The sequence below is a fragment of the Felis catus genome, chromosome A1, assembly GCF_018350175.1.
Source record: "Felis catus isolate Fca126 chromosome A1, F.catus_Fca126_mat1.0, whole genome shotgun sequence".
Classification (NCBI taxonomy): domain Eukaryota; kingdom Metazoa; phylum Chordata; class Mammalia; order Carnivora; family Felidae; genus Felis; species Felis catus.
Genome location: NC_058368.1, coordinates 157,671,005 through 157,694,745, shown reverse-complemented (window position 1 = coordinate 157,694,745; position 23,741 = coordinate 157,671,005). Strand labels below are relative to the sequence as shown.

Below are 23,741 nucleotides of genomic sequence, written 5' to 3'. Positions count from 1 at the left end.
ATGTTTTATGCTTGTAGTTATATCTCTGGGACTTTGTCTCACAGGGTCTCCCTTAGGATCTCTTGTAGGGCTGGTTTAGTGGTGACAAATTCCTTCAGTTTTTGTTTGTTTGGGAAGACCTTTATCTCTCCTTCTATTCTAAATGACAGACTTGCTGGATAAAGGATTCTCGGCTGCATATTTTTTCTGTCTAGCACCCTGAAAATCTCGTGCCAATTCTTTCTGGCCTGCCAAGTTTCAAAAGAGAGATCAGTCACGAGTCTTATAGGTCTCCCTTTATATGTGAGGGCACGTTTACCCCTTGCTGCTTTCAGAATTTTCTCTTTATCCTTGTATTTTGCCAGTTTCACTATGATATGTCGTGCAGAAGATCGATTCAAGTTACGTCTGAAGGGAGTTCTCTGTGCCTCTTGGATTTCAATGCCTTTTTCCTTCCCCAGTTCAGGGAAGTTCTCAGCTATTATTTCTTCAAGTACCCCTTCAGCACCTTTCCCTCTCTCTTCCTCCTCTGGGATACCAATTATGCGTATATTATTTCTTTTTAGTGTATCACTTAGTTCTCTAATTTTCCCCTCATACTCCTGGATTTTTTTATCTCTCTTTTTCTCAGCTTCCTCTTTCTCCATAACTTTATCTTCTAGTTCACCTATTCTCTCCTCTGCTTCTTCAAGCCGAGCTGTGGTGGTTTCCATTTTGTTATGCATTTCGTTCAAAGCGTTTTTCAGCTCCTCGTGACTGTTCCTTAGTCCCTTGATCTCTGTAGCAAGAGATTCTCTGCTGTCCTGTATACTGTTTTCAAGCCCAGCGATTAATTTTATGACTATTATTCTAAATTCACTTTCTGTTATATCATTTAAATCATTTTTGATCAGCTCATTAGCTGTTGTTATTTCCTGGAGATTCTTCTGAGGGGAATTCTTCCGCTTGGTCATTTTGGATAGTCCCTGGTGTGGTGAGGACCTGCAGGGCACTTCCCCTGTGCTGTGGTGTATAACTGGAGTTGGTGGGCGGGGCCGCAGTCAGACCTGATGTCTGCCCCCAGCCCACCGCTGGGGCCACAGTCAGACTGGTGTGTGCCTTCTCTTCCCCTCTCCTAGGGGCGGGATTCACTGTGGGGTGGTGTGGCCCGTCTGGGCTACTTGCACACTGCCAGGCTTGTGATGCTGGGGATCTGGCGTATTAGCTGGGGTGGGTAGGCAAGGTGCATGGGGGCAGGAGGGGCAGGGTTAGATTGCTTCCCCTTAGGTGATCCTCTTCAGGAGGGGCCCTGTGGCAGCGGAAGGGAATCAGATCCGCTGCCGGAGGTTTGGCTCCGCAGAAGCACAGAGTTGGGTGTTTGCGCCGAGCAAGCAAGTTCCCTGGCAGGAACCGGTTCTCTTTGGGATTTTGGCTGGGGGATGGGCGGGGGAGATGGCGCTGGCGAGCGCCTTTGTTCCCCACCAAACTGAGCTGTGTTGTCAGGGGGCTCAGCAGCTCTCCCTCCCTTTGTCCTCCAGCCTTCCCGCTTTCCGAGCAGAGCTGTTAACTTATGACCTCCCAGACGCTAAGTCGCGCTTGCTGTCGGAACACAGTCCGTCAGGCCCCTCCGCTTTTGCCAGCCAGACTCGGGGGCTCTGCTTGGCCGGCGAGCCGCCCCTCCGCCCCGGCTCCCTCCCGCCAGTCCGTGGAGCGCGCACCGCCTCGCCGCCCTTCCTACCCTCTTCCGTGGGCCTCTCGTCTGTGTTTGGCTCCGGCGACTCCGTTCTGCTAATCCTCTGGCGGTTTTCTGGGTTATTTAGGCAGGTGTAGGTGGAATCTAAGTGATCAGCAGGACGCGCAGTGAGCCCAGCGTCCTCCTACGCCGCCATCTTGCCGCTTCTAGGACTGCTTTCTCTAAACAGTAGTTAATTTTTACCACTGTTGCTTTTTGTCCTAAATTGTTTATGAACAATTTCATATTTACTGAGCAACTTCAGGTCACTAAGATTACTTGAGCAGCAAAAAGTTCTCGAATTATCTATTGTAAGGATCCAAAGTTTCTTTCTCTTATCTTCCTGTACATACAGAGGTTTCTTACACCGCCAACAGCAAGAAGTTATTTCCACCTCCATTTATGGCAACTTCAGAGGAGGTTTACTTGAATTGCACCCTCAGGGATTGAAATTAGATGAAGGATGAATTTGGTGATAATGAGGTTAGGTCTTTGTGACCTGAGTATCACGTAATCCAGTCCAGTTTGTTCTTCCATGTGAATAGCTGATGTTTACATAATCAATTCAACTGGCTATGTATTGAGCCAAAACAAACAGGAAGAGGACTACAGAGTTGGTCAACCTTGTCATCATCTGATTTTTTTTTCCAGTTATTTAAACACAATCTAAATTGATAAACACTAGAATTAATAATAAAAAGAAGTTGGACTCTCTTTGGGGGCTCAATAAAATGTAATACATTTTCTGAGGATTTTTTAAATGGATCCATGTCAAGAAGATGCGGGCAAGTTAGAAACAATAAGCTGGCCTCTCAAAATCTTTTAGTCAAGGAATGCAATGATTATATCACAACCAGAAGAAATGCCAGCCAACTTTTCCTTGGTACCTAGCATGCTTTCTTGGAATTTAAGAAGAGGAGCAATGTTGGTGATTTGCCACAGGTTTAAGCCCAGAACATGCCACCATTCACACAGCACTCTATTTTAGAGTGGCAAGTGTCCACAAGACAAACTGATGAAGACAGCTTAATGGGAGGAAAATGAGTAAAAGCATAGCAAACCACACCAAGCATGTTTGCAACCCAACATTTCCTTCAGCCATGTGGCAACACTGTTCTCAAAATACTGCCCTTGTAAAAATGGCAGACACAACATACACCCTCAACCCAGCCACTTTACCCTTCCCTTGCACAACCATATTGGCTTTGAGCCAGAGTCCCAAAGTACAGGTAGAAGTTATCATTCCAGGCAGCTGGAATAGTGAGAGAAATTGAATACCCATTTTTCTTCCAAGTCAAGCCAGACCTTGTAAGAAGCAAAACAAGAATTCAGATTGGTTGGATAATTTAAACAGCTGCAAGGATGACTTTATGCAGCAAAATTAGTTCACAGGAGCTAATAGCCAGTGCAAAGAAATATACCACTCTATGAATTATTTGTTGTAATAGACAAGTCCAAACAATCCATAAAGAACTAATGTCACATAATTGAAAAATAAAACATGTAAACAAGTTGGCAGTTTCTCAGAGCCTGATTTCTTGCCCATGGTGTCCACACTGGAGTGAAAAAAATCCAGGATTTAAAGTCAGACAGATGGTTTGACACACATTTTATTTTATCTCTCTCAGATTTTCTCAGTGTCATTATCTGTAAGATGAGAATGACAATTATATCTACCTCTTAAGACTACTGTGAGGATTAAATAATAATAGTAATAGTAATAGTAATAGTAATAATAATAATAGTAGTAGTAGTAGTAGTAGTAGTAGTAGTAATATTTTACTACATAAATGGTTGCTGGCATTAGGAACACTTGCAGCATAGTGTTCTTCTAGCTTATCTGTTTTTTAGCCTCTCTCAGGATGGAGACATGGCAGTGAGAGAATGGGATGTCCCTTGGACCAGAAAAAAATGTCACTCTCTTGTACAAGAGCTACAGACTTCTGTACCCTACGATCTTTTTAAATTTCATCAGTTACCCAATGAGTATATCCAAGGTCCCCCAACTAACTCCCTTAGTTATGTATGTGAACTAAACCATTAAATCTGATGCCCCCTCTCCTCTCAATACAAAAACCTTTGGGAACTCATTGGGCATAGAGGGTAGATCAATGTGACTACATTATTAGTCACAGAACAAACAGTCCAGGTAAGTAATTGTGTTTTCTCCCATAGATTAAATACATTCCCACCTGCAGAGACTAATGGGCTCCAGGGATCTTTATATATTTAACAATGAGATAACTAAGTGGCAAAGTCAACAATAATCAGAAGGCAGGTGCAAGGAACCAAGCAACTTTTTTACAAATATTGTTTTTCCTTAAAGGAAATAAGACACACGTTTAATACAATAGCTCTGTAACCTAAAAGAGAAGAGAAGGATTGCTGGCCAGGAACAGGTTCCATTAGAGCAATTAGCTTAAATTCTGGTCTTGGTAGTAAATGAAATTCAGACAAACTTCTGTGAGTTTCGTCACTTCTCTGAGCTTCAGATCCAAATTGGAACAATTTCTTCTCTTCATCTACCACATCTAACCAGTTACCACAGTAGTTATTATTTAGGAATGTCTTTATATATTTTTTTTCTTTTCCATCTCCCCTTGTCTCTGCCATCTTACTATCTCCTGCCTAGATACTGAAATGCCTCATAACCAGCCATCTGGACTCTCAAAACCAAACTTCCCAAATAGCAGTCTCAAAAAATCTCCACAAAGTCATGCTTTAGCTCAAAATGCAAAGTGAGTTCACTGTAGTCTACACGTCTGACCTTTTCTACCTGACTTTCAAAGTCCTCCATAATATGACTCCACCCTACCAGCCTATCCTTATTTTCCAGTCGGACTGGCTTCCTCACCAGTCTCTCATGAATACACAAGACACACACCCACAATTTTCCAGTTCCCATTCTACTGCTCCACACATGCTTCTTGCTCTTGTGTGGAATGCCCTGCTTCTCCAGCTCCATATCTAAACCCTGCTCATTCTTTAGGACCTAGATTAGTCTCATCTTCTCCATGAAGATTCCTCTCACTCCTACAGTCCTCAGGAAACATTTTCTCTGTACCATAGAATCCATCACCTCACAAAACATCTGATTATCTCTCATTTCATGTGCACTAGACTCATCTCCATAACTGGATAATAAATTAGGTCACCAAATACTGGTTTTTCTGACAAATATGATCCTAACCACATTGTTTGAGTTCTCATTTTTGTTTTCTCTCATTTGGAGTATAGGCACACCCTTAACTGCTATGGAATTCCCTCAATGAAATCAATCTTCTGCCATCATTCCTTAACTTATTTAAGTTAAGAGTAACAATATTAGAATATGCATCACTAAAACCTATAAATCTTGAGTGTAGGAGAAAAGGCATTAGGTGTATTAGAAAAATCACTGAACAATGATTTAGGAGATCTGCCTTCTAAGAACCACCCTGCTATTAACTAGCCCTGTGATCCTGGTTAAGTCATGCAGTGTCTCAGCAAAATGAAGGGTTGGAATGAATGACCTCTATGGTCTCTTCCAGCTCTTTGTTTCTGACAACAAAGAAATCAGAGCCTACTTTGGTCATGTCTGAAAAGCAGAAGTGAAGAGGTTTCTCTCCAGGAAATAGAAAAGCTCTTGTGCCTTCTCTTTTACAATCATAATATTAACATTTGGGGAAAAGTATGTATCAAATTTTGCCCATTTTATTAGGTAGTATGTTACAGTAATCTTCTAGGTCAAATACAAAAGAGACAACTGGTTAGTTTTCACTTTTTGAAAGTCATCATATATATTTTGAACTAACTCAGTAGTGACCTATCTTGAATTTGGGTATCATGAAGCTACAACATGAAGCATCATGAAAATTTGAAAGAGGCCCAACTCAAATTTCGATAAGAAAGGGTCTAAAGACGAATGGATAAAGAAGATGTGGTTTATATATACAATGGAATACTACTTGGCAATGACAAATATTGAAATCTGGCCATTTATAACAACATGGATGGAACTGGAAAGTGTTATGCTAAGTGAAATAAATCAGGCAGAGAAAGATAGATACCGTATGTTTTCACTCATAGGTGGATCCTGAGAAACTTAACAGAAGACCATGGAGGAGGGGAAAGAAAAAAAAGAAAAAAAGGTTAGAGAGGGAGGGAGCCAAAACATAAGAGACTCTTTTTTTTTTAATTTTTTTTTCAACGTTTATTTATTTTTGGGACAGAGAGAGACACAGCATGAACGGGGGAGGGGCAGAGAGAGAGGGAGACACAGAATCGGAAACAGGCTCCAGGCTCCGAGCCATCAGCCCAGAGCCTGACGCGGGGCTCGAACTCACGGACCGCGAGATCGTGACCTGGCTGAAGTCGGATGCTTAACCGACTGCGCCACCCAGGCGCCCCAAGAGACTCTTAAAAACTGAGAACAAAATGAGGGTTGATGGGGGGTGGGAGGGAGGGGAGGGTGGGTGATGGGTATTGAGGAGGACACCTGTTGGGATGAGCACTGGGTGTTGTATGGATGCCAATTCGACAATAAATTAGAAAAAGAAAAAAAAAAGAAAGAAAAGAAAGGGTCTAAAGATACATACTGAATGCCACAGTATAGACCTAAGAGAATTGTATGCAAAATTCTGGAAAGCAATTATCTTTCCTACTTTCTAGCCAAATGCAGATTTTAAGTAATAAGAAATACTGACAAAATTTGCTATAAATCTCTGAAATCCTTTTTCTTTTTTTCTTTTCTATTGGTCTTGAGGATGAGAGAATTTCTTTAAGACAAAAAAAAAAAAAGAAAACAAGTTATAATAAGCCATCCATGGAAGACAATTTATAAAACAATACATAGAAGTGGAAGAGTTTTCCAAAGGCAGAGGAGTGGTCAAGAAGAAAATGATGTTACAAGGGGGTGCCAGTTCCAAGGATGCCAGTCAAATAAGAATGGTACATGTGTCACAAAATCAGCCACATTGTGATTCTGCTTTGGAGAGCTCATTTATTCATCAAATGCTTAGGCAATGTGCTGGGCACGTGGGATAAAATAAAGGGAAAGAAACAGTGTCTGTCCTGCAAGAACTCACTATCAAGCAAAAAGACAGCCAGGGTCTGAGTTAGCAGTGCCCTGGCTGAAGGCTTACTGTGTGCCAGACACAGTGGTGGGCACACCAGCCCCATGAGGCAGGTATCATTATCCCTGTATCACTGATGAAGAAACTAAAGCTTTAAGAAGATTCCATAATTTACCCGAGTGCTATGACCTGAATGTTTATGGCCCTGCCCATGGCTCCACCCAAAATTTATATGTTGAAATCCTAACCCCCAGTGTGATGGTATTAGGAAGTAGAGCCTGTGATTGGGTCATGAGGGCAGAAGCCATCAGACTAGTGCCCTTATACAAAGGTCCCAGAGATCCTCTGTCATGTGAGGTTGCAAGCAAGAATGCACTGTCTTGAAGAAGAGGGCTCTCACCAGACACTGAATCTGCAGGTGCCTTGACCTTGGACTTCTCAACCTCCCAAATCGTGAAAAAAAAATATTTCTATTGTTTAGAAGTCACCCAAGTTATTTTATTATAGCAGCTGAAACAAACTAAGACATGAAGGCTACCCAGCTAGAAAGTAGCAAGGCCGGCTTTCATACCCAGATCTGACAGTTACCAGAGCTAGCACCCTCCACTTCAACCTTCCACTGCAAATTGGTGTAGACAGTGCAATGGGGTGAATGATAATCAAGACAGGTGTAAAGTACTGTGGGCTCTGTGACTCTCACCAGAGCTCAGAAGAACTCGGTACCTCTCTGTGACTCGAGTCCACAACCTCTGGTTTCAGGTTGTTGTGTGTAAAACTACCCAGGATGTGGTATACTTCAACTAGACCAAGGCCACAGGGGGAACAAAAGCAAAACACTTCAGTTGCTTCAGATTCTCTGGTGATCTCAGAAAAGAAGACTATATGTGCACATACAGGCACATACACTCCTTTGCCACAGCAGTTTCCCTACTAGAGACTAAGTTTATTCAAAAGTATCCTCTTTACCCATAAAAATGGAAACAATTTTTTATACATGTCTGAAAACTAAAATAAAAAGAATGAAAAAAAAAAAAAACAAAACAAAACTCTTTCTGAATGTAAAGGCCCCAGGAGACTGGGGGAAAATGACTCTGGGTAGCTCAGTGGCTGTTTTGTCCTCCTGGGCTGAGCAGCTGCCAGAACTAAGAGGACCCCAGAGGGATCTAAGGGTCACAGCAGCAAAGAACCTTAAAGCTTCAGGGGCCCTGGGGAAGGTGGTGCAAGCTCAGTGGGACCCTGGCCCCACGTGATCTGATGACAGCCTGAGGCCCTCATCAGAGACCTATTTTGAATCATAACACCAGTGGAGAAGAGGTATTGTTTATTTGCATTATGGTAACTTCTTGTCTTTTTTTTCTTTGTTTTAACCTAGTAAGCTGTAAAACTTCCAGTGGCTATGAGGGTAAGACCGGCCTTCAAAGAGGGTACTGGAAAGATTTTTGGCTGCAGCAAGGTGCTAGAAATGTCTGTCCCACCAGGATTACCTCCTGAAGCCTTGAAAAGGGCAGGGAATTAGCTTTCTTTTATCAAGGTCCCATTAAAGATTTTGTCCTAGGCATTATGGGAGGGACCTTGCCTTTTTTAAGTCTCCCAGTAAGCCTTGAGATATTATTAATCTCATTTATAAGAAGGAGAAAAAAGGTGAGGCTCTGGAAACACTAAATCATTTGCTGAGTATCACACAGCTAGTCAGTGGGGGCCGGACCTAAAGGTCTATCTGACCCCAAGGACCAGAAAGAGAATCCTTTCTGTGGAAAAAAAAACAAAAAACAAAAAACAAAAAACAAAACAAAACAAAACAAAAAAAACCAAAACAAAAAACAGTAAGAAGAAATCCTAACAGGAAGATGAAAAATTAACATCTTTATTTACAGTTTATTTAATTACCTACTTATATGAGTAGGAATTAAATTCACAAGGAAAACATTTTAAGCTTTATTAAAAAGCATACAAAGTAAGACTCTTTCCACCCTCCTCCAAGCTCCTCAGTTCCCGTCACCAGAGGCAACGGCTGATAATTGTATGTCAAGAAAGGCTACACATACACAAACATATACATGTATACATAAAGCCTCCTTTTATTTACAAAAATGGCAGCATTGACTGTCCCTTCTTAGATACCTAATATAGCCTGGAAATTTTCTATATTGATATCTATAAATCTGCTTCATTCTTTTAACAATTTTTTTTTTACAAATGTTAAAGAATCTATTGTATGGCCCTCTGATAATTTATTTAACTAGTCCCCTATTAAATGGACATTTAGATTGCTTCTAATCTTTTCTTATTGTAAACAATCCATACAAATATCCTTATACAGTCTTCCTTGAATACATATGGTAGTATACTTTGGGGATACAATAGTTAAAAGTGAAATTCCTTGGTCAAAAGTATGTGATAGAACTAAACTACCTCCAGGAAAGTATGTACTAAGTTACAATCCTTAAAATATATACTTAATGCCTACTTCCCCCACTGTCTCCAAAACACTGTGTCTCCAAACATTTCCATTCTCTGTTGAAAAGAAAAGCACCCAGATGTTCACTTGCATACTTCCTTCAGAGTGAATAAGGGGAACCTATTTATTCAAGCCTGGGCTTTAGACTCCTGGAGTAAAGGAAGATTTTTTGGAGTTCCTTGAACTGTAGAAGATCCTGACTAAGAGCATCTGTTCCTCAATTAGGTGATATTGGCAAAGTAGGAAAATAGAATAAATCCCTGAAAATAAACAGTTGGCTTTGACTAATCAGCTGAATCCACCAGGGTACTGTCAAAGCCACAGAAGTCACTTCTGGGTATCCGGGTAACCTCACCAGCCTGCTGCATAACAGGGCCAGAGCAGGCTGTGCACTAGGAAGGGGATGCCTGCCACAAACAGAAACATTCAAAACCTATGGTCTGCCTCTGCTTGTCAGGGGGAAAAAAGTATGGGGGGAGGAACATCAGAAACATAAGACTAAACAGAGACTGCCAAGTACTGAATAATGTTTCCTAACTGTAACGAAATGAGGGAAAAATGGATATAGCAGAAAACAAAACACTCTTTTAGTTATATTTTCCAACATAAAAACTTTCTAGGGTGAATAAATGCCTATTGGATCTGCAGCACTAATATCTTCATCCAGTGGTGCGGTCCAATCAAAACCATAGGATCCGGGCAGGAATCCTGGGCTTCAAAACCTGAGAGATGGTGAAGCACACACTTTATCTTTGTCCAAGTTTTGCTTACCTGAATTTTCTAAAACTCTGGGTTTGACATTCTTTCAGGATGCATTACAAAATGTTCCTCTTCTGTTTGGCAATCATCTTGCTGAAGGGTTGATTGTCAACAACTGGGGAAAAGAGCCTGCTGGCACCATGGCCTGAAAAGGACTGGGAGGAAGAGCAGTGGCTTAGATAGGCATTGAGGTGAATTGACACGAGAGGGATTTCGTCTCTAGAGGGAGTAAAGAGGAGGTCCCAGGAGTGGCCATATTAGTAACCATTTGGAGCATGACTTGATTTTTAAGCTGGTGCACACATCCTACATGACTGGAAAAAAAAAAAAAAAGTAAATATGCATTGCTAACACAACACTCCAAAAATTTAAATCAGGTTGTTACCCTATAAAGCTGAATATTTTAACCATTTAGGGGAGAAGCCTTCCAGCAAGCAACAGAATGCCTTCTAATTACTACTTGTGCTTTTTTCCAATTAGCAACCAACAGCATATTGTCATGGAGGCATTGTTGGGAATTGTTTGCCTCTGTTCAGATGTATTCAGATGCTTAAATGCAAGTTTCTAGGCTTGATATATTATTACAAAAATTACAAGGCTGAAAAAATGATTTCAGATGGAATTGTTTCAATCTATCAGATTTGAAGCAGCCTCTAGGTCAGCTTCACAAGCAGTTGGAGGCTATTGGAAAGAATTTGCTATTGCCCAGCCCACATCCTGTCAGCAATACATACAAGTTAACTTGATTTGCCACTGTTAGCTCTACCTCTCTGAAATCTCTCCAAATCAGTCACTAATTCACTTTCAAGTACCATCCATCATTGCTCAGATGAGCCTTGCTCGGTTCTTATTGATTGAGTTTGATTGACTGATTGATTGATTCCCTTATTAGTCTATCATCTGGACAGAGAAAAAATAATTTGGAATACTCATCTTCAAATTGCATCCCAGGGGTCAGTTAGCTCAATGTGGGTTTCTATGATTATCTCTCTTCCTCCATTCCACTGAGCCTTTCCTCTATTATGCACTTCCGGTATACAGAAAGGTTTCATGAGCAAGAATGAACAAGAACCTAGGAAAAAACAGAAAGATGAAGAAAATGTACAGTCCTTAAAAAAGGAAGTAATTAAATCAAAGTTCAAATTTGACCTAAGAAAATTGGTGTTCCAAGTTTTAGATGGGATATGTTAAAAAATAAATAAAAGCATGTACACTCTTAGCTTTTCAGTGTTACATACCTTGAGATGACTGGGAAAATGCAAATGAAGCCTCTGATAATAAAATAATCCATTACATAAATCAAATCTATCAAAATGTCATGGTTAAGGATTTCTCTCCAACACTTAGGGAATACTATTTATTATAGCAGTTATATGAAGGTTAATCATATAACTATTGAACAAGTTGTTCTAAGTTCCTGCAAATGGGAAATCAATGTAACCTAGAATCTATCCCTACCCTACAATAGCCTTTAGAGGTAGTAATTTTGCCTGCATGTTCTTTAAATTAAATTTGAATCAGAGAGGCTTTGACCAAAACATATAGTAGGAATGTTTACTAAAATGAAAAATAGAGCTCATCCAAATGTGTCTATCCTAATATCTCATAAATTATATGGTTTGGACTGATTTACTTTAAGTAACGGTAGCACTTAAGGCAAATTGATAAGTGGCTTGAAGGGATTTCAGAAGGGTAGGGCCAACCACGGCATGCAGAAATTTCCTCAGAGGTCACTTAATCCATCAGGGCCATTCTAGTATTTTACCTAGGCTTACACAGGTAGATGGGAGCAGAGCCAACACACAACTCAGATCTAACTCCTGGTTTATTTTTGGCAAACTAATGGGGCCAACAGAAGCATTTTATAGGACTCTGGATAGTTTTCATTAACTTAAATTAGATAATTATGCAATTTTTAAAAGGACCTTATTTTTTAGAGCCTATTAGTATATTCATTTATTGATTCATTTCCTCTTCGTTTTCTCAACTTGGTCTAAAAGTTGATCTGAGGTAGTTTACAGAGATATGTGCTATGAAACAAGGTAAAGCATACATATTGACATAAGGGAAAAAATATTTTCCAACGCTTGAGAAATATTCATTTGCCACAGGAAAATATGCTTCCATTATAAGATATTCTGACAATATTTTTACTAATTGAGAGTAATCTCCTAATTAGTGAGGCTTTATCATCCTATTTTGCGATGAGATTCTTCTTGTCCATACTCATTTTTAGTTCTTGTTACCATTATATTCCTGACTCTCATTTTAGTTTCTAGAGAAGATTGAGATCCAGACCCAAAAGCACAATAGAAATGAGTTCTAGCCAAGATATGAATGTTAAATGCATAAGCAGTCCTTGTACTAAAAAGTCAGTAGCTGACCCAAGAGCCTTGCAGAGGAGATTCTGACCTTCAAGCTGCCCAACCAACGAGTGACATCTGCTGAGGAGTTCTAGGAGTCGTAGAGGGACCTGGTACATTTCACATTTAGTTAAGTTCCTGAAACTACGGTTATCAAGAATGAGTCTTTGTTTACAAATAGTTGTAATTTAGAAATGCAATAGTTTGTTTTTCAGTATTTGACTTTCAAGGCATTACTTATGAGCTCACTTCTTAGGCTTAGAAGACTGAAGAACAATTTTTACACTGCCAGTAGATAAAATTGGTGCCACTGACAGAGGTGTGAATAATGTCTATAATTTGGGGTCACAATTTTGGTTTCATACTAAATGTCTCAATTTAAAATTATAAATTTTCATTCATTTTTCAAAACTTAGTTCAAATACCACCTTCACTGAAACCCCTTAGGCAGATTTTACAGTGCTTTATTTTATTTCTCTATAATACTATTCTCCACACTACCTTGGAATCATGTAATGTAAGTTTATATGTCTGTCTTACTTCCTTAACTATAAATTTCTGAAAGCAGGAGATAGGGCTTTTCTTTTACTGATAGATAGTAGACATCCAATAAGTATATAATGAAAGAATATCACCATTTTCATAAAAATCTATGAAGTGTTTCAAACTGTCTTAATATTGTGGTAGGATCAGAAGAAAATTCCATCAGAGTATAAAGATTCCTTCGGGTAGAAGTCCAGGATTTGGGGTCTAGCTTCAAGGTCAGAGGAGCAGGCAACCAGAGAGAAAGATTAAAAATCAGTCTTCAGGGTCTCCTTAATTCCATATGCCTTTTGTCTTCCTCCACAGTATCTTGTAGCAATATAGAATAGTGGACATTTGTTGTTTTTTGCTCATTTTGTTTCCTTTCTTCCCTCTTCTGGTTATAGCACCCTGATTTTGTTTTGGGGAAACTCCTCCATCAGATACAGTCAGGTGTGGTTGCCTATTTAGATGCTGTGCCCTCCTCTACTCAAGGTGTAGGCACCTGACCCAAGCTAGGCTGATCAGATTCCTTCCTCTGGAATATGAACAAGCGACAAGAGGCTGACTGACCCTGAAATGGCCATCCTGCATCCTTCAGTCCCTGCTTCCCAGTCCCCCAGTGGCTGTACCTCCCAGGCAATCTACATCTTTTGCCTTGCCTTTCTTCTTGGTTGTTTGAGCTTCCCCACTTGCAATAAATTACTTCTCTGATTCAATTAGCCAGAAGTGGTTTATGTGCTAGCAACCAACAATGGCAACAAAAATAGTGAATCGTATATTAAAATTCTATCTCATTTATCCAAAAGCCTAGCAAATAGGAATAATTCTGGATATCTCCAATCTATTCATAGGCTCAGTTTACTTCTTTTAATAAACTCACTCACAGCCCAGATAAGTATCTGAGAAATCCCAATCACCACCCCCCCCTTCAAATATTCATCCTGTTCCTAAAATAACCCATTTTTCCCATTCATCCCCCCAGACCAGCCCCAGCATACCTTGATTAGTAAAGTAACCCATTGAGCTTAAAGACCCTTGCAATATTCAGCCCTAACCTGTCTGTTTCTTGCTTAACCACCCACCCACTATGTCACAAAAACATTGGCACTTTCTCATTATTATCAGATGTCCAAGTCAGCCATGTATCATTAGCCCACTCCCAATTAGTTTTTTTACCTCTCATTCACCAGCAAACACAAAGAACCCAATTAAACTACTTCTTGTTTAATACCTTTATAGTTCTTATTCTGTATCATGCATTATTTGAAGTGCTTTACATATGCTAACTCATTTAATCCTTCATAAAACCTCCCTGAGATAAGAACATACAAAAAAATGAGGCATAAAGATCTTGAGGAGTTTGACCACAGTCTCAAAGCCCATAAAGAGTAGAATCAAGATTCACAAGCAAGCAGTGCGGCTCCAAGGCTGTGTTTGAACCAGCAAGCCATGGTTTTGAGATGATGGGTTTATTACATGGCCAATTAAAGGGAAGGGCTAATAATATTTTAATCTGCAGCAGCTGACAGGGTACATTGACATGGAAATAATATTAGTTCCCACATGTCACAAACCTAAAACCATCAAGTCAATTTAGAATGCCCTCCAGGCCTCCTTTCTTAAACATTATGGAAACAAGCCAGAACAATTCTACCATGGTTTCTATTCCCATTGAGAAGATTCTAAAACTTTGGATGGGAGATGCCTTTCTTCTTTAATTGGTCTGAAACAGATACGTTAATTTTCTAGAAAGTATGAAAGGTAAATCTAGTATGAACCTCTTACTCCTTGTTGTAACCAGTGTTTACCCCCTCTGGAGTGGGAGGGAGGTTGCTGCTACACTTGCTCAATCACTGTTATGCTTCTGGCTGACTTTTCTAACCTCTCTCTCTTTAGTTCAAGAGAACAGATGAAGTCATAAATCTGTCCATTGATATAAAGACTACACTGGGATCAGGTGGTCAAATCCTTCCTGGATATGAGGCCCCTTCTCTCTCCAGCAGGATTGTTTGGCCATTCATAAACAATGCTTAAGGTGATTTTTATTACCTTTTTGGTATTTCAAACTGCAATTAAAATTTATTGTGTGATAGTCTTATTGGATTATATGTATATTTTTACTTTCCTTCCTTGAGTCTTTAAAAGTTTTCCTGAAGAGGGGTGCCTGGGTGGCTCAGTCAGTTAAGCGTCCAACTTCAGCTCAGGTCACGATCTTGCGATTTGTGAATTCGAGCTCCACGTTGGGTTCTGTGCTAACAGCTCAGAGGCTGGAGACTGCTTCAGATTCTGTGTCTCCCTCTCTCTCTGCCTTTCCCCACTTGTGCTGTCTCTCCCTCTCTCAAAGATGAATAAATAAATAAATAAATAAATAAATAAATAAATAAATAAATATCTTTTGGAAGACTATCTAAAGTAAGAATTTACATACTGAATGTCTCAGTTTGCCTGTGAAGTAACTTCTCTGAAGTAAGAACTATAATCTACATAGATTTGATTTCATGAGCACTAAACACCCTGTGCTATGTAGAACACTCATGGTATAATGACATAAAATACTGATATCAATTTTCTAATTTTCTTAAATAAGGGTGAAATACAACTTAAAGTGGGCATCTGCAGGAAGAGGAATTATAAGTGAATTTTAACCTTTATTTATACTTTGAGTTTACATATTGTCTACAAAGAATATATACTTCTTGTATAAATAAACAAGGCAGTATTAGCATGAATATTTAGCTTAATAGGGATCTCGTGGTATCATGGTTATACTATACTATTTTTTCCTAGTTTGTAACTAATAATAAAGGTAAAATGAACAAATAACTCTACTCTTTATTTTGAAAGTAATAAAGCAAGAAATTGGTAAACATTTACTAAAAGAAGCAAAAAATTCATTTTCATCCTTATTCCACAGTTATATTCAGACAATAAAAGAATCACTTTACCTATAAAGGCAGTCTGGTGTCAGAGGACCTAGACTGTGAATGCAGATCTGCCTCCTACTGCCCATGAATGGGGTCTATCAGTTCCCTGTGCCTTAGTAATCTCAACTAAAAAATGGAAATAATAATGCCTAGTTCACAGGCTGTGTAAGTACCTAGGATATGTTGTGGCACAGAACAGCCATCAAATAAATGTCCCTCTACTCATTCAAAAAGCTTACTGCACCCCTCCTCTGTGTGAGTGCTTACAAAGTACAGAAACAAATACATTAGAAAATAAACACTTAGTGCTTTCCCTCAAATAGTTTGAGATCTGGAGGAGCAGATAATGAATCAAATATTTTTGATGCAATAGAGAAGTACTAGAGGTGCTATAAAACTCCTTCTGCACTTAAGTGTTTAAAAAGTCTAATAAATGTAAGTTCTACCATGGAGTTCCTATTTCTCCAGGCTTTGGAACTAGATCTCATTTGAATTGGGATTTGTGAATGTCTCTGGGGTAAGCTGGGAATGGGTGAGTATCGGTCTAGAGTAGTAGCTAAGATGTTCTCTATTTTGTCTTCAGTAGTTGGTCTCTGCAAATGTCTGCTGATTCTGTTGATGTTCCCTGTCAATAGTACCTTGGGGTGCAGCTCTCTTTAACTGCCTTGCCCCTTTAAGGTACAGGGGTCCATCCTGTGGTTCCCACAGCACAATGGGCCCCAGGAAAGTCAGCAGGACCATCCTCAGCCCTTTACTATTTCCATGTTCCTCTCAGAGCACAAGAATATTGTCCCTGCCTCCACAGCATGCCAGGCTCTGTGGAACCTCTCTGCATGCTTCCTCAGGCCTGTCCACCTGGGTACCCTATAGCCATTTCTACTCTGGGTTCTTCTCACCTCTCTGGGCTCTATCCAGCAAAGAAAACCTAGCCTCTCTCTGTGCTCAGATTCTGTATACCTCTGAGGGATTTCTGTCACTCTCCTTATCCCTGTGCTGTGCTCTGGAAAACACCAGGAAGCCTCACTCCTTTGTCAGAGGCCCACCTTGTCTACTCACTCCATGCTTTCCCCTGGTTAGAGCGCTTTCTTTTTTCTGTAGCATGGAAACTCTACTTGCTCAGAATATCTTTTACTGGCAATTAGTTTCTCTATGCCCTTTGCCTTTTTCATTCCCTGAAGGGACCAGACTTTTGAGACTTAAAATGCAAGAAAAGACTGTGCCATCTCTATCTCAATGTATTAAAAATACAATAATACCACAGCTGAGTCTGGGGTGACAAATAAAAGTTATCAGTTAATCTTTGAAAACTCTTTTCTCACCATAGAACACAGAGACTAAGACAATTCAAAGGCAGAAAATGCCTAACTCAGCTGAGGCACTCAGGAAAGGCTTCACATTGAAGGCCCAGCCTGACCTAAGTCTCTGAGGATGACTCAGAGCTCAGCTACAGTCAGACAAGGGGAAGGTCATTATACACAAAGGGAGAATATGTGCAAAGTGACAGTGTTACATAAATCAGGAGTTAAATTTATCTCCCACAATTATCAAAACTATATAAATCACAACTCATTTTGAGAATGGAATAAGCACCGCCATAACTATTTAAATTAGAAGTTACTTTAGGGATAATCTAATCGAATCCCTGCATATCAGAGACAAGGACATTGAGGTCCCAAATGATGATTTTTAATCCATAGTTCAAACACAAATGAAACGAAATTTAGCCTCCCATTTCTATCTCCAGCAGGAACTCCTACTCTCAATTTACCCTCCCACATATCTTCTTTGGCCAGAATTAAGCATCAAGCATATCAATACTTGTAACAAGTTTTGCAGTGAGTTCTTCATTAAAGTTGGGGGAAAAAAGTTACTCTCCAATAACTCTCCAATAATGCTGTGCTTGCATTAGCTCCATTAAGACTTCTATCTCCAAGGTGTGTAATGCTTTTATACTTATTTTACAGATGAGGGAACCTAGGCAAAGAAAGTTAAGTAACTTCCCTAGGTTATATGACTACTAAGTGGTAGGCAAGTAGTAGGTATTAAAGTCTAATATCCATGCTTTTGGCCACTACAACACCACATTTCTCTTCATGCTATTATTCAGCTTACAAATATATTATAAATATACTTGCACAAATCCATATGTGTGTGTGTGTGTGTGTGTGTGTGTGTGTATATATATATATATATATATATATATATATATATATATATAAAACCCTCCTCATTGAGTCAGGTTTGTTTTTTGAAAGACTAGAAGTAACCTAAATATGTATTAATCGGGGGCTAATTTGATATATTATAGCATATCCTCATCATATACCCAGTAAAAACAAGTGGATAAAGTTGTATGTGCTGATATGGACCAATCTCCAAGAAACAAGACACAGTTAAATTAAAGGTAAAAAAAATAATAATAATAGAAACAAAGTGTATGTGGTATTTCATATTTGGGTTTTTTACAAGGGGGGGGTCTATAAATAATATTTAAATTTGATTAGCTAAAGAATGTTTCCGTAGAATACTAGCAAGAAATGGTAGAGGTTACCTCTGAGGAGAAAAGAGAGAAGGTAACTGAAAATGTGGGGTGGGAAATAAATTTATTTTTCACTGTATACCTTTTTTGTAATGTTTCCATTTTTTACTATGTATGAGTAAGACTTATTCAGATTCTATAAACTAGCTATTTTTTTTAAATTTTCAACTGATAGAATTTTTTAAATCCTAAGAGAAGTATTGAAAATAAGAATCATATAATTGAAGAATCTAGTTACTTAAAAGTGTTTTTAAACACGCAAGTTATCCTGTTTGTATTTACCTGCAAAACACCCTTTGAAAAAAACAGCCTTCTTGCCAGGATATTGATTCATTTGTGAGTCACAAAAGAAAATAAAGAAGTAGCCAGATATGTAACTAGCCTGATGCCGGTTGGTATGTAGGAGTTTAGGTGGAGAAATGTGCATTGGGAATGAAAGGAAGGGAGGGTTGGGAGGGGGGGGTGCACAGAGAAGGTACCAAATTGGTAATTCCTAGTACTGCTAAAATCCTTGCATTAAGAAGCTCTATCCCAGGGACTCATAATTCATAATTCATGAGTTATAAGACATAAAAATACTTTTCCAAGTGGATTCTTAATCCCAACACATACCACATTACCATAAATACCTACAAGACAAATCATATTTAGTGACTGGCCCTGACATAAAATGTCCAACTATTTTCTTTCCATACTTTCTATCTGTTTCATTTTGTTCCTTATCTACTGATTAGACTTTTTAAAAGTTCAATCAGGTGTTCATGAAATTTTACCTCTGTCATTAACACTCACCAAATTGCTCTTAATTAGGAGAGTGTATACTTGGATAGAAGCTGGAATGACCTAAGGGAGAAGGGCACTGTTACAGATTGAATGTGTCTCTTCAAAATTCTCATGTTGAAGCCCTAATCTCCTCCAATGTGATAGTATTTGGAGATGGGGCTTTTTGGAGCTTATTAGGGTTAGGTGAGGTCATAAGGGTAGTGCCCTATGATGGGATTAATGCCCTTACCAGAAGAGACACCAGGGAGCTGAACCGATCTCTCTTTCTCTGCCATGTGAGGATACAGTAAGGCGGGATAGTCTCCTCATGGTACAAATAGTTATTTTAACTAAAATGTAGTGAGATGTTTCAGATAAATCTCACATAAGAAAAAACTATTCTAATGTTCTTGGCCTGAAGATCACTTTAGAATAGACAGTCAAGTGTCCAGAAGTCAAAGTGTACTGTTCCTCAGAGAAACTTATTCAACAGGAAAAAATAAGTTGTTAAACTGTCATAGACAATTAACATCCAAATAAACACAATTAGTAAAATCAATAAGACAAACTCCACAGTGGAAAATGCTCATTCCAGTAATAATCAAAGAAATACAAATTAAAACAAGCAAATGATAATACCCAATATACATAATAATGCAGAAGTCATATGTCACATTATATTAACACTTCAGAGAGCAATATGTCGATATACAACAAGAACCATAAAGATATTCATAATCCTCAACCTTCATACCATTTTGGGGAATTTAATTATGAGAAAATAATTCAGCTGAATACTAATAAAATAATGAGTTATGGACATGAAGATGCTCAATACACTGGTATCCATTATATACATCTGTATCTTTATAACATAATTTAATAAAAGTTGAGCTAAGTGGCCAATAGTAGAAGTTAGCAAATTAAAATAATATGAAAGAGTAAGAAATCATTTAAAATAGCAATTGTTGGTGCCTGGGTGGCACAGTCAGTTAAGCATCGGACTCTTCATTTTGGCTCAAGTCATAATCTCAAGGTTTGCATTGACAACACAGAGCCTGCTTGGGAATCTCTCTTTGTCTCTCTGTCTCTCTCTCTCTCTCTCTGCCCTCCTCCCACCCCCTCTTGTGCACTCACACTCTCTCTCTCTCTCTCTCAAAATAAATATTTTTTTAAAATAGCAATTTTTAATACAATATAAAAACATAGGAAATTTTAATGTTGGGAGATATATAGAATGTTTCATGAAAAAAAGTGTAATATAAAATACTATAGTTGTAAATATAAAACACGTAGGCCTATGAAAAGAACTAGAAATTATTATGCAAAAATATGTATCATCATATAGGGAACTATGATTATGAATTAATTATTTTTAAATGCTTGTTTATATTGTTGTTTACATTTATTAAAACTCAGAGGGACTTAGTATTCAAAGGTTTATGAGTACAATCTAAATACAAGAGAAAAAATAGCCAACTTTACAAAACACGTTTCAATCATTGAACTTGATATTTATTACTTTCCTTTTTCTTTGTTTCAAAGAATTCACTGAATATTCTTGTGACATAGCAAATTCTTATGACATGGCATATGCTTTCAGCTACAGAGACTGACTTCCGAAGACTCTGTTCTAAATTCTGTAGCTACTAATTATTCAACTTCAGTAGTCCATTATGGTAAGGACGGCTCCAAAGTTGGTTGTCTCACTAAAACATCTGCTTTGATCATTGTCTTTTAGTTGTACACAGAGGGACTTGGGAGCCCAGGCCCAGAACCCACACCCTAGTGTTATCAAGAAATACTTCTTTATTCAGGGAGAAGAAGATAAATTCCACAGTTCCATGCCTTTTTTAATATTTGCTTCTGTGGCCTAGAGGAAAGGAGAGGGGTATGTTTTCACTTAATATTTATGACTTTTCATCATATGTTCCTTAGAGCAATATGTCTAGAGCAGGAATACTAGAGAACACTAATGACAGATTCAGTCTCAAACACAAAGTCAACAATCTGACAAAATGTTATTTGACCCTCCTTTACATTTTTATTCTCAGCCTTTGCCTCAAGGTCCAAACGGGAGGTTTTCAACCCTGAAAAAGTAATCTGGAACAGCTGGCCCTATACTGAAAACAAACTATCCTGACCTAGGGTGTGGTTGTCCTGAAAGAGACAAGCTACCAAGCAGACACTGGATGTTCACTCCAGAGCTGAAAAAGGAGTGGAGTACCCAGACAACGTTCAATTCTCACAAGACAGGAAGGCACAGAAGCCAATTAGAGAAATAAGATGAAGTCCCAGTTCCCCTTAGCCTGTTTTCAACATGGATGCACAAACCAAGTGGATTTAATGCGACAAATTCCCAAGGGAAAAAATTCTTTTAAAAACTTTTATTCACAAGGAAATAAGAGAGTGTTTAATTCACCTTAAAGGGATCATTTAACCCATGAAATAAACATGCAGGCACTTGCCCAGAGATGAAAGCAATTTGGCAGTAAGCTTAAAAACAATCCTTCCTAAAAGCACCACCTCTCTGCCTCTTTCCTCCACATGGCTCAAAATCTTCCCCTTTGGCTCAGTGAAATTCAATACTTTGAAAATTTTCTATTTCTTCTTCTTTTCCACTTTTTTCTTTAGTTCAGGCTGAATGGGAACTGCTTTTATTATCTTGGCTTAGTCAATTGGCTGGCAGCTTATGGAAGTAGAATGCATGGTGAACTCGGAATCTGAAAAAGTGTGTTCAAGACTTTATTCAGTTACTAACTATATAATCATTGACAAGCCAGTTACTTCTATAGACCTCTGTTTCCTCATCTGTAAGATGAGAAGGGTGAATTGCATAATTGCTAGGATGCCATCAACCTCAAAATGCTCTGTAACTTATAGGAAAAAATATAGATGGTGCCAAGAAATACTGTTAAGAAGATATAAATCCTTAAAAGCAGATGAAAAGTATTGAAAAGGTGGTAAAACCTTGTATTTCATCTTTACCTGGCTTGATTTCTCAGAACTGAATCATCTCATGGAATGTACTACTCAGAGCTAAAAGACATATAGATCAAAACAAAGCTCTAAAAATAAAAGATGAACCTATGTTAGGAAGAGGTGACTGAGAGCCAGTGAATAAATTCCTGAAGTAGGAATTTCTTACATTCTTTAAGACCAAAGCAAATAAGAAGGAAGGAAAAATTTAGGTGCCCATTTCAGGGTAGCTTTTCTTCCTGGCAGACCAGTTTCTAGGGATTAGCTTTCATTACATTAGTCCTGCCACCTGAAAGAGAAGTTATCCTGGGCCAATTTATTTTCTAACTCTGCACTGGCTTATCACAATGTAGACCTAAATCATGACCAAGTTAGGAATGAGGAGTATGCAAACAAAGATATAAGGAGTGTCAGACTAAGTATAATCCATAAGTAATTCCCAAATCCCACTCTATGAAATAATTTCAACTCCCTCCTTATTCACATTTTTTCCCCTAAGAGATGATGTTAAATCACTAAATTTGCTGGTTTTACCTTTGTCCTTCTTTCCTCCTCCTGTCAGAACCAAGGTACTAAAAGCTAAAATACGTCTTCTGGCTAGTCGTTTTGTACAGTAGTCAATTCTTTAGTAGAAAGCAACAGAAACTATGTGTATTAGTCAGCTCAGACTGTCATAACAAAATACTATAGACTGGGTGACCTCAACAACAGGAATTTATTTATCATAATTCTAGAGTCTGGGAAGTCCAAGATCAAGGTGCTGGTGAGGGCTCTCTTCCTGGCCTGCAGATAGTTGCCTTCTCGCTGGGCCCTTACATTGCAGGGAGAGAAGAAGCAAGGTTTCTGGTGTCTCTTCTTAAAAGGACATTAATCTTATCATGAGGGCTTCACCTTCATAACTTCATTGAAACCTAACTACCTCCCAAAGGCCCAATCTCCAAACACTATCACATTTCAGGTTAGAGCACCAACATACAAATTTGCAGTAAGGGAGGGGCAGAGGGGTAGGGGTAGGATAAGCACAGTTCAGTCCATAGCTCTACATAACCTACAAAAGAAATGAGTTTATTCAAGGATATTGAACAGCTCACAGAATCAAAGAGAAATCTAAGAACCAGCAGGGTAGCCCAGAGGGGCTAGGTAGCAGGAGTCAATAGTTCATTCAAGGTGTTAATACTAGCAAAGATTAATTCGAACTAAGTTTTCAATCTTTGAGTCTTTCCATGCAAGATTTAAACAACTCAAAGAGAATGTGGTTATCCTAGTTTGAGTCATGAGGCAGGGTACCTTGATTAATAGTTTCAAGGACACATCATAGAATGGAGTTGGAGAAGGTGGGAAACAGGGGGAGTAATTCTCCAAAAAAGAGAGAAACGAATATAAGACAGCCAAAAAAACAAAAACAAACAAACAAAAAAACACAATCAAACAAACAAACATACAAACAAATATCCATGGTTCTCTGTTAACCAAAGATTTAGAAGAAACCAACGTTTCAATGCTGGCTCGGCCACTCATTAACCGATCATCTTGGGTGAATATATTAGGTTTTTTGAACATTAGTTTTTCCATCATTCAAATAAAAAGGTAATATCTGTCTAATAGCAATACTGTGTTGACTAAACAAGTTACACACAGAACAGTAAATGAGTCCTAAATGCTCAATAAATGTAAGTTCCCTCCCTTCT

At 38.7% G+C, this 23,741-nt stretch overlaps 1 long non-coding RNA gene across 10 annotated transcripts in view; it reads right to left on the bottom strand.

Annotated features, from left to right (window-relative positions):
• The window catches only part of LOC111561730, a 414,779-nt gene that overhangs the window by 225,199 nt on the left and 165,839 nt on the right, over nt 1-23,741 (bottom strand). For all 10 annotated transcript variants that reach the window (XR_006583250.1, XR_006583244.1, XR_006583247.1 and 7 more), the window contains one exon: nt 9,974-11,033. This is a non-coding gene — a long non-coding RNA (uncharacterized LOC111561730). The remainder of the gene's footprint in view (nt 1-9,973; nt 11,034-23,741) is intronic.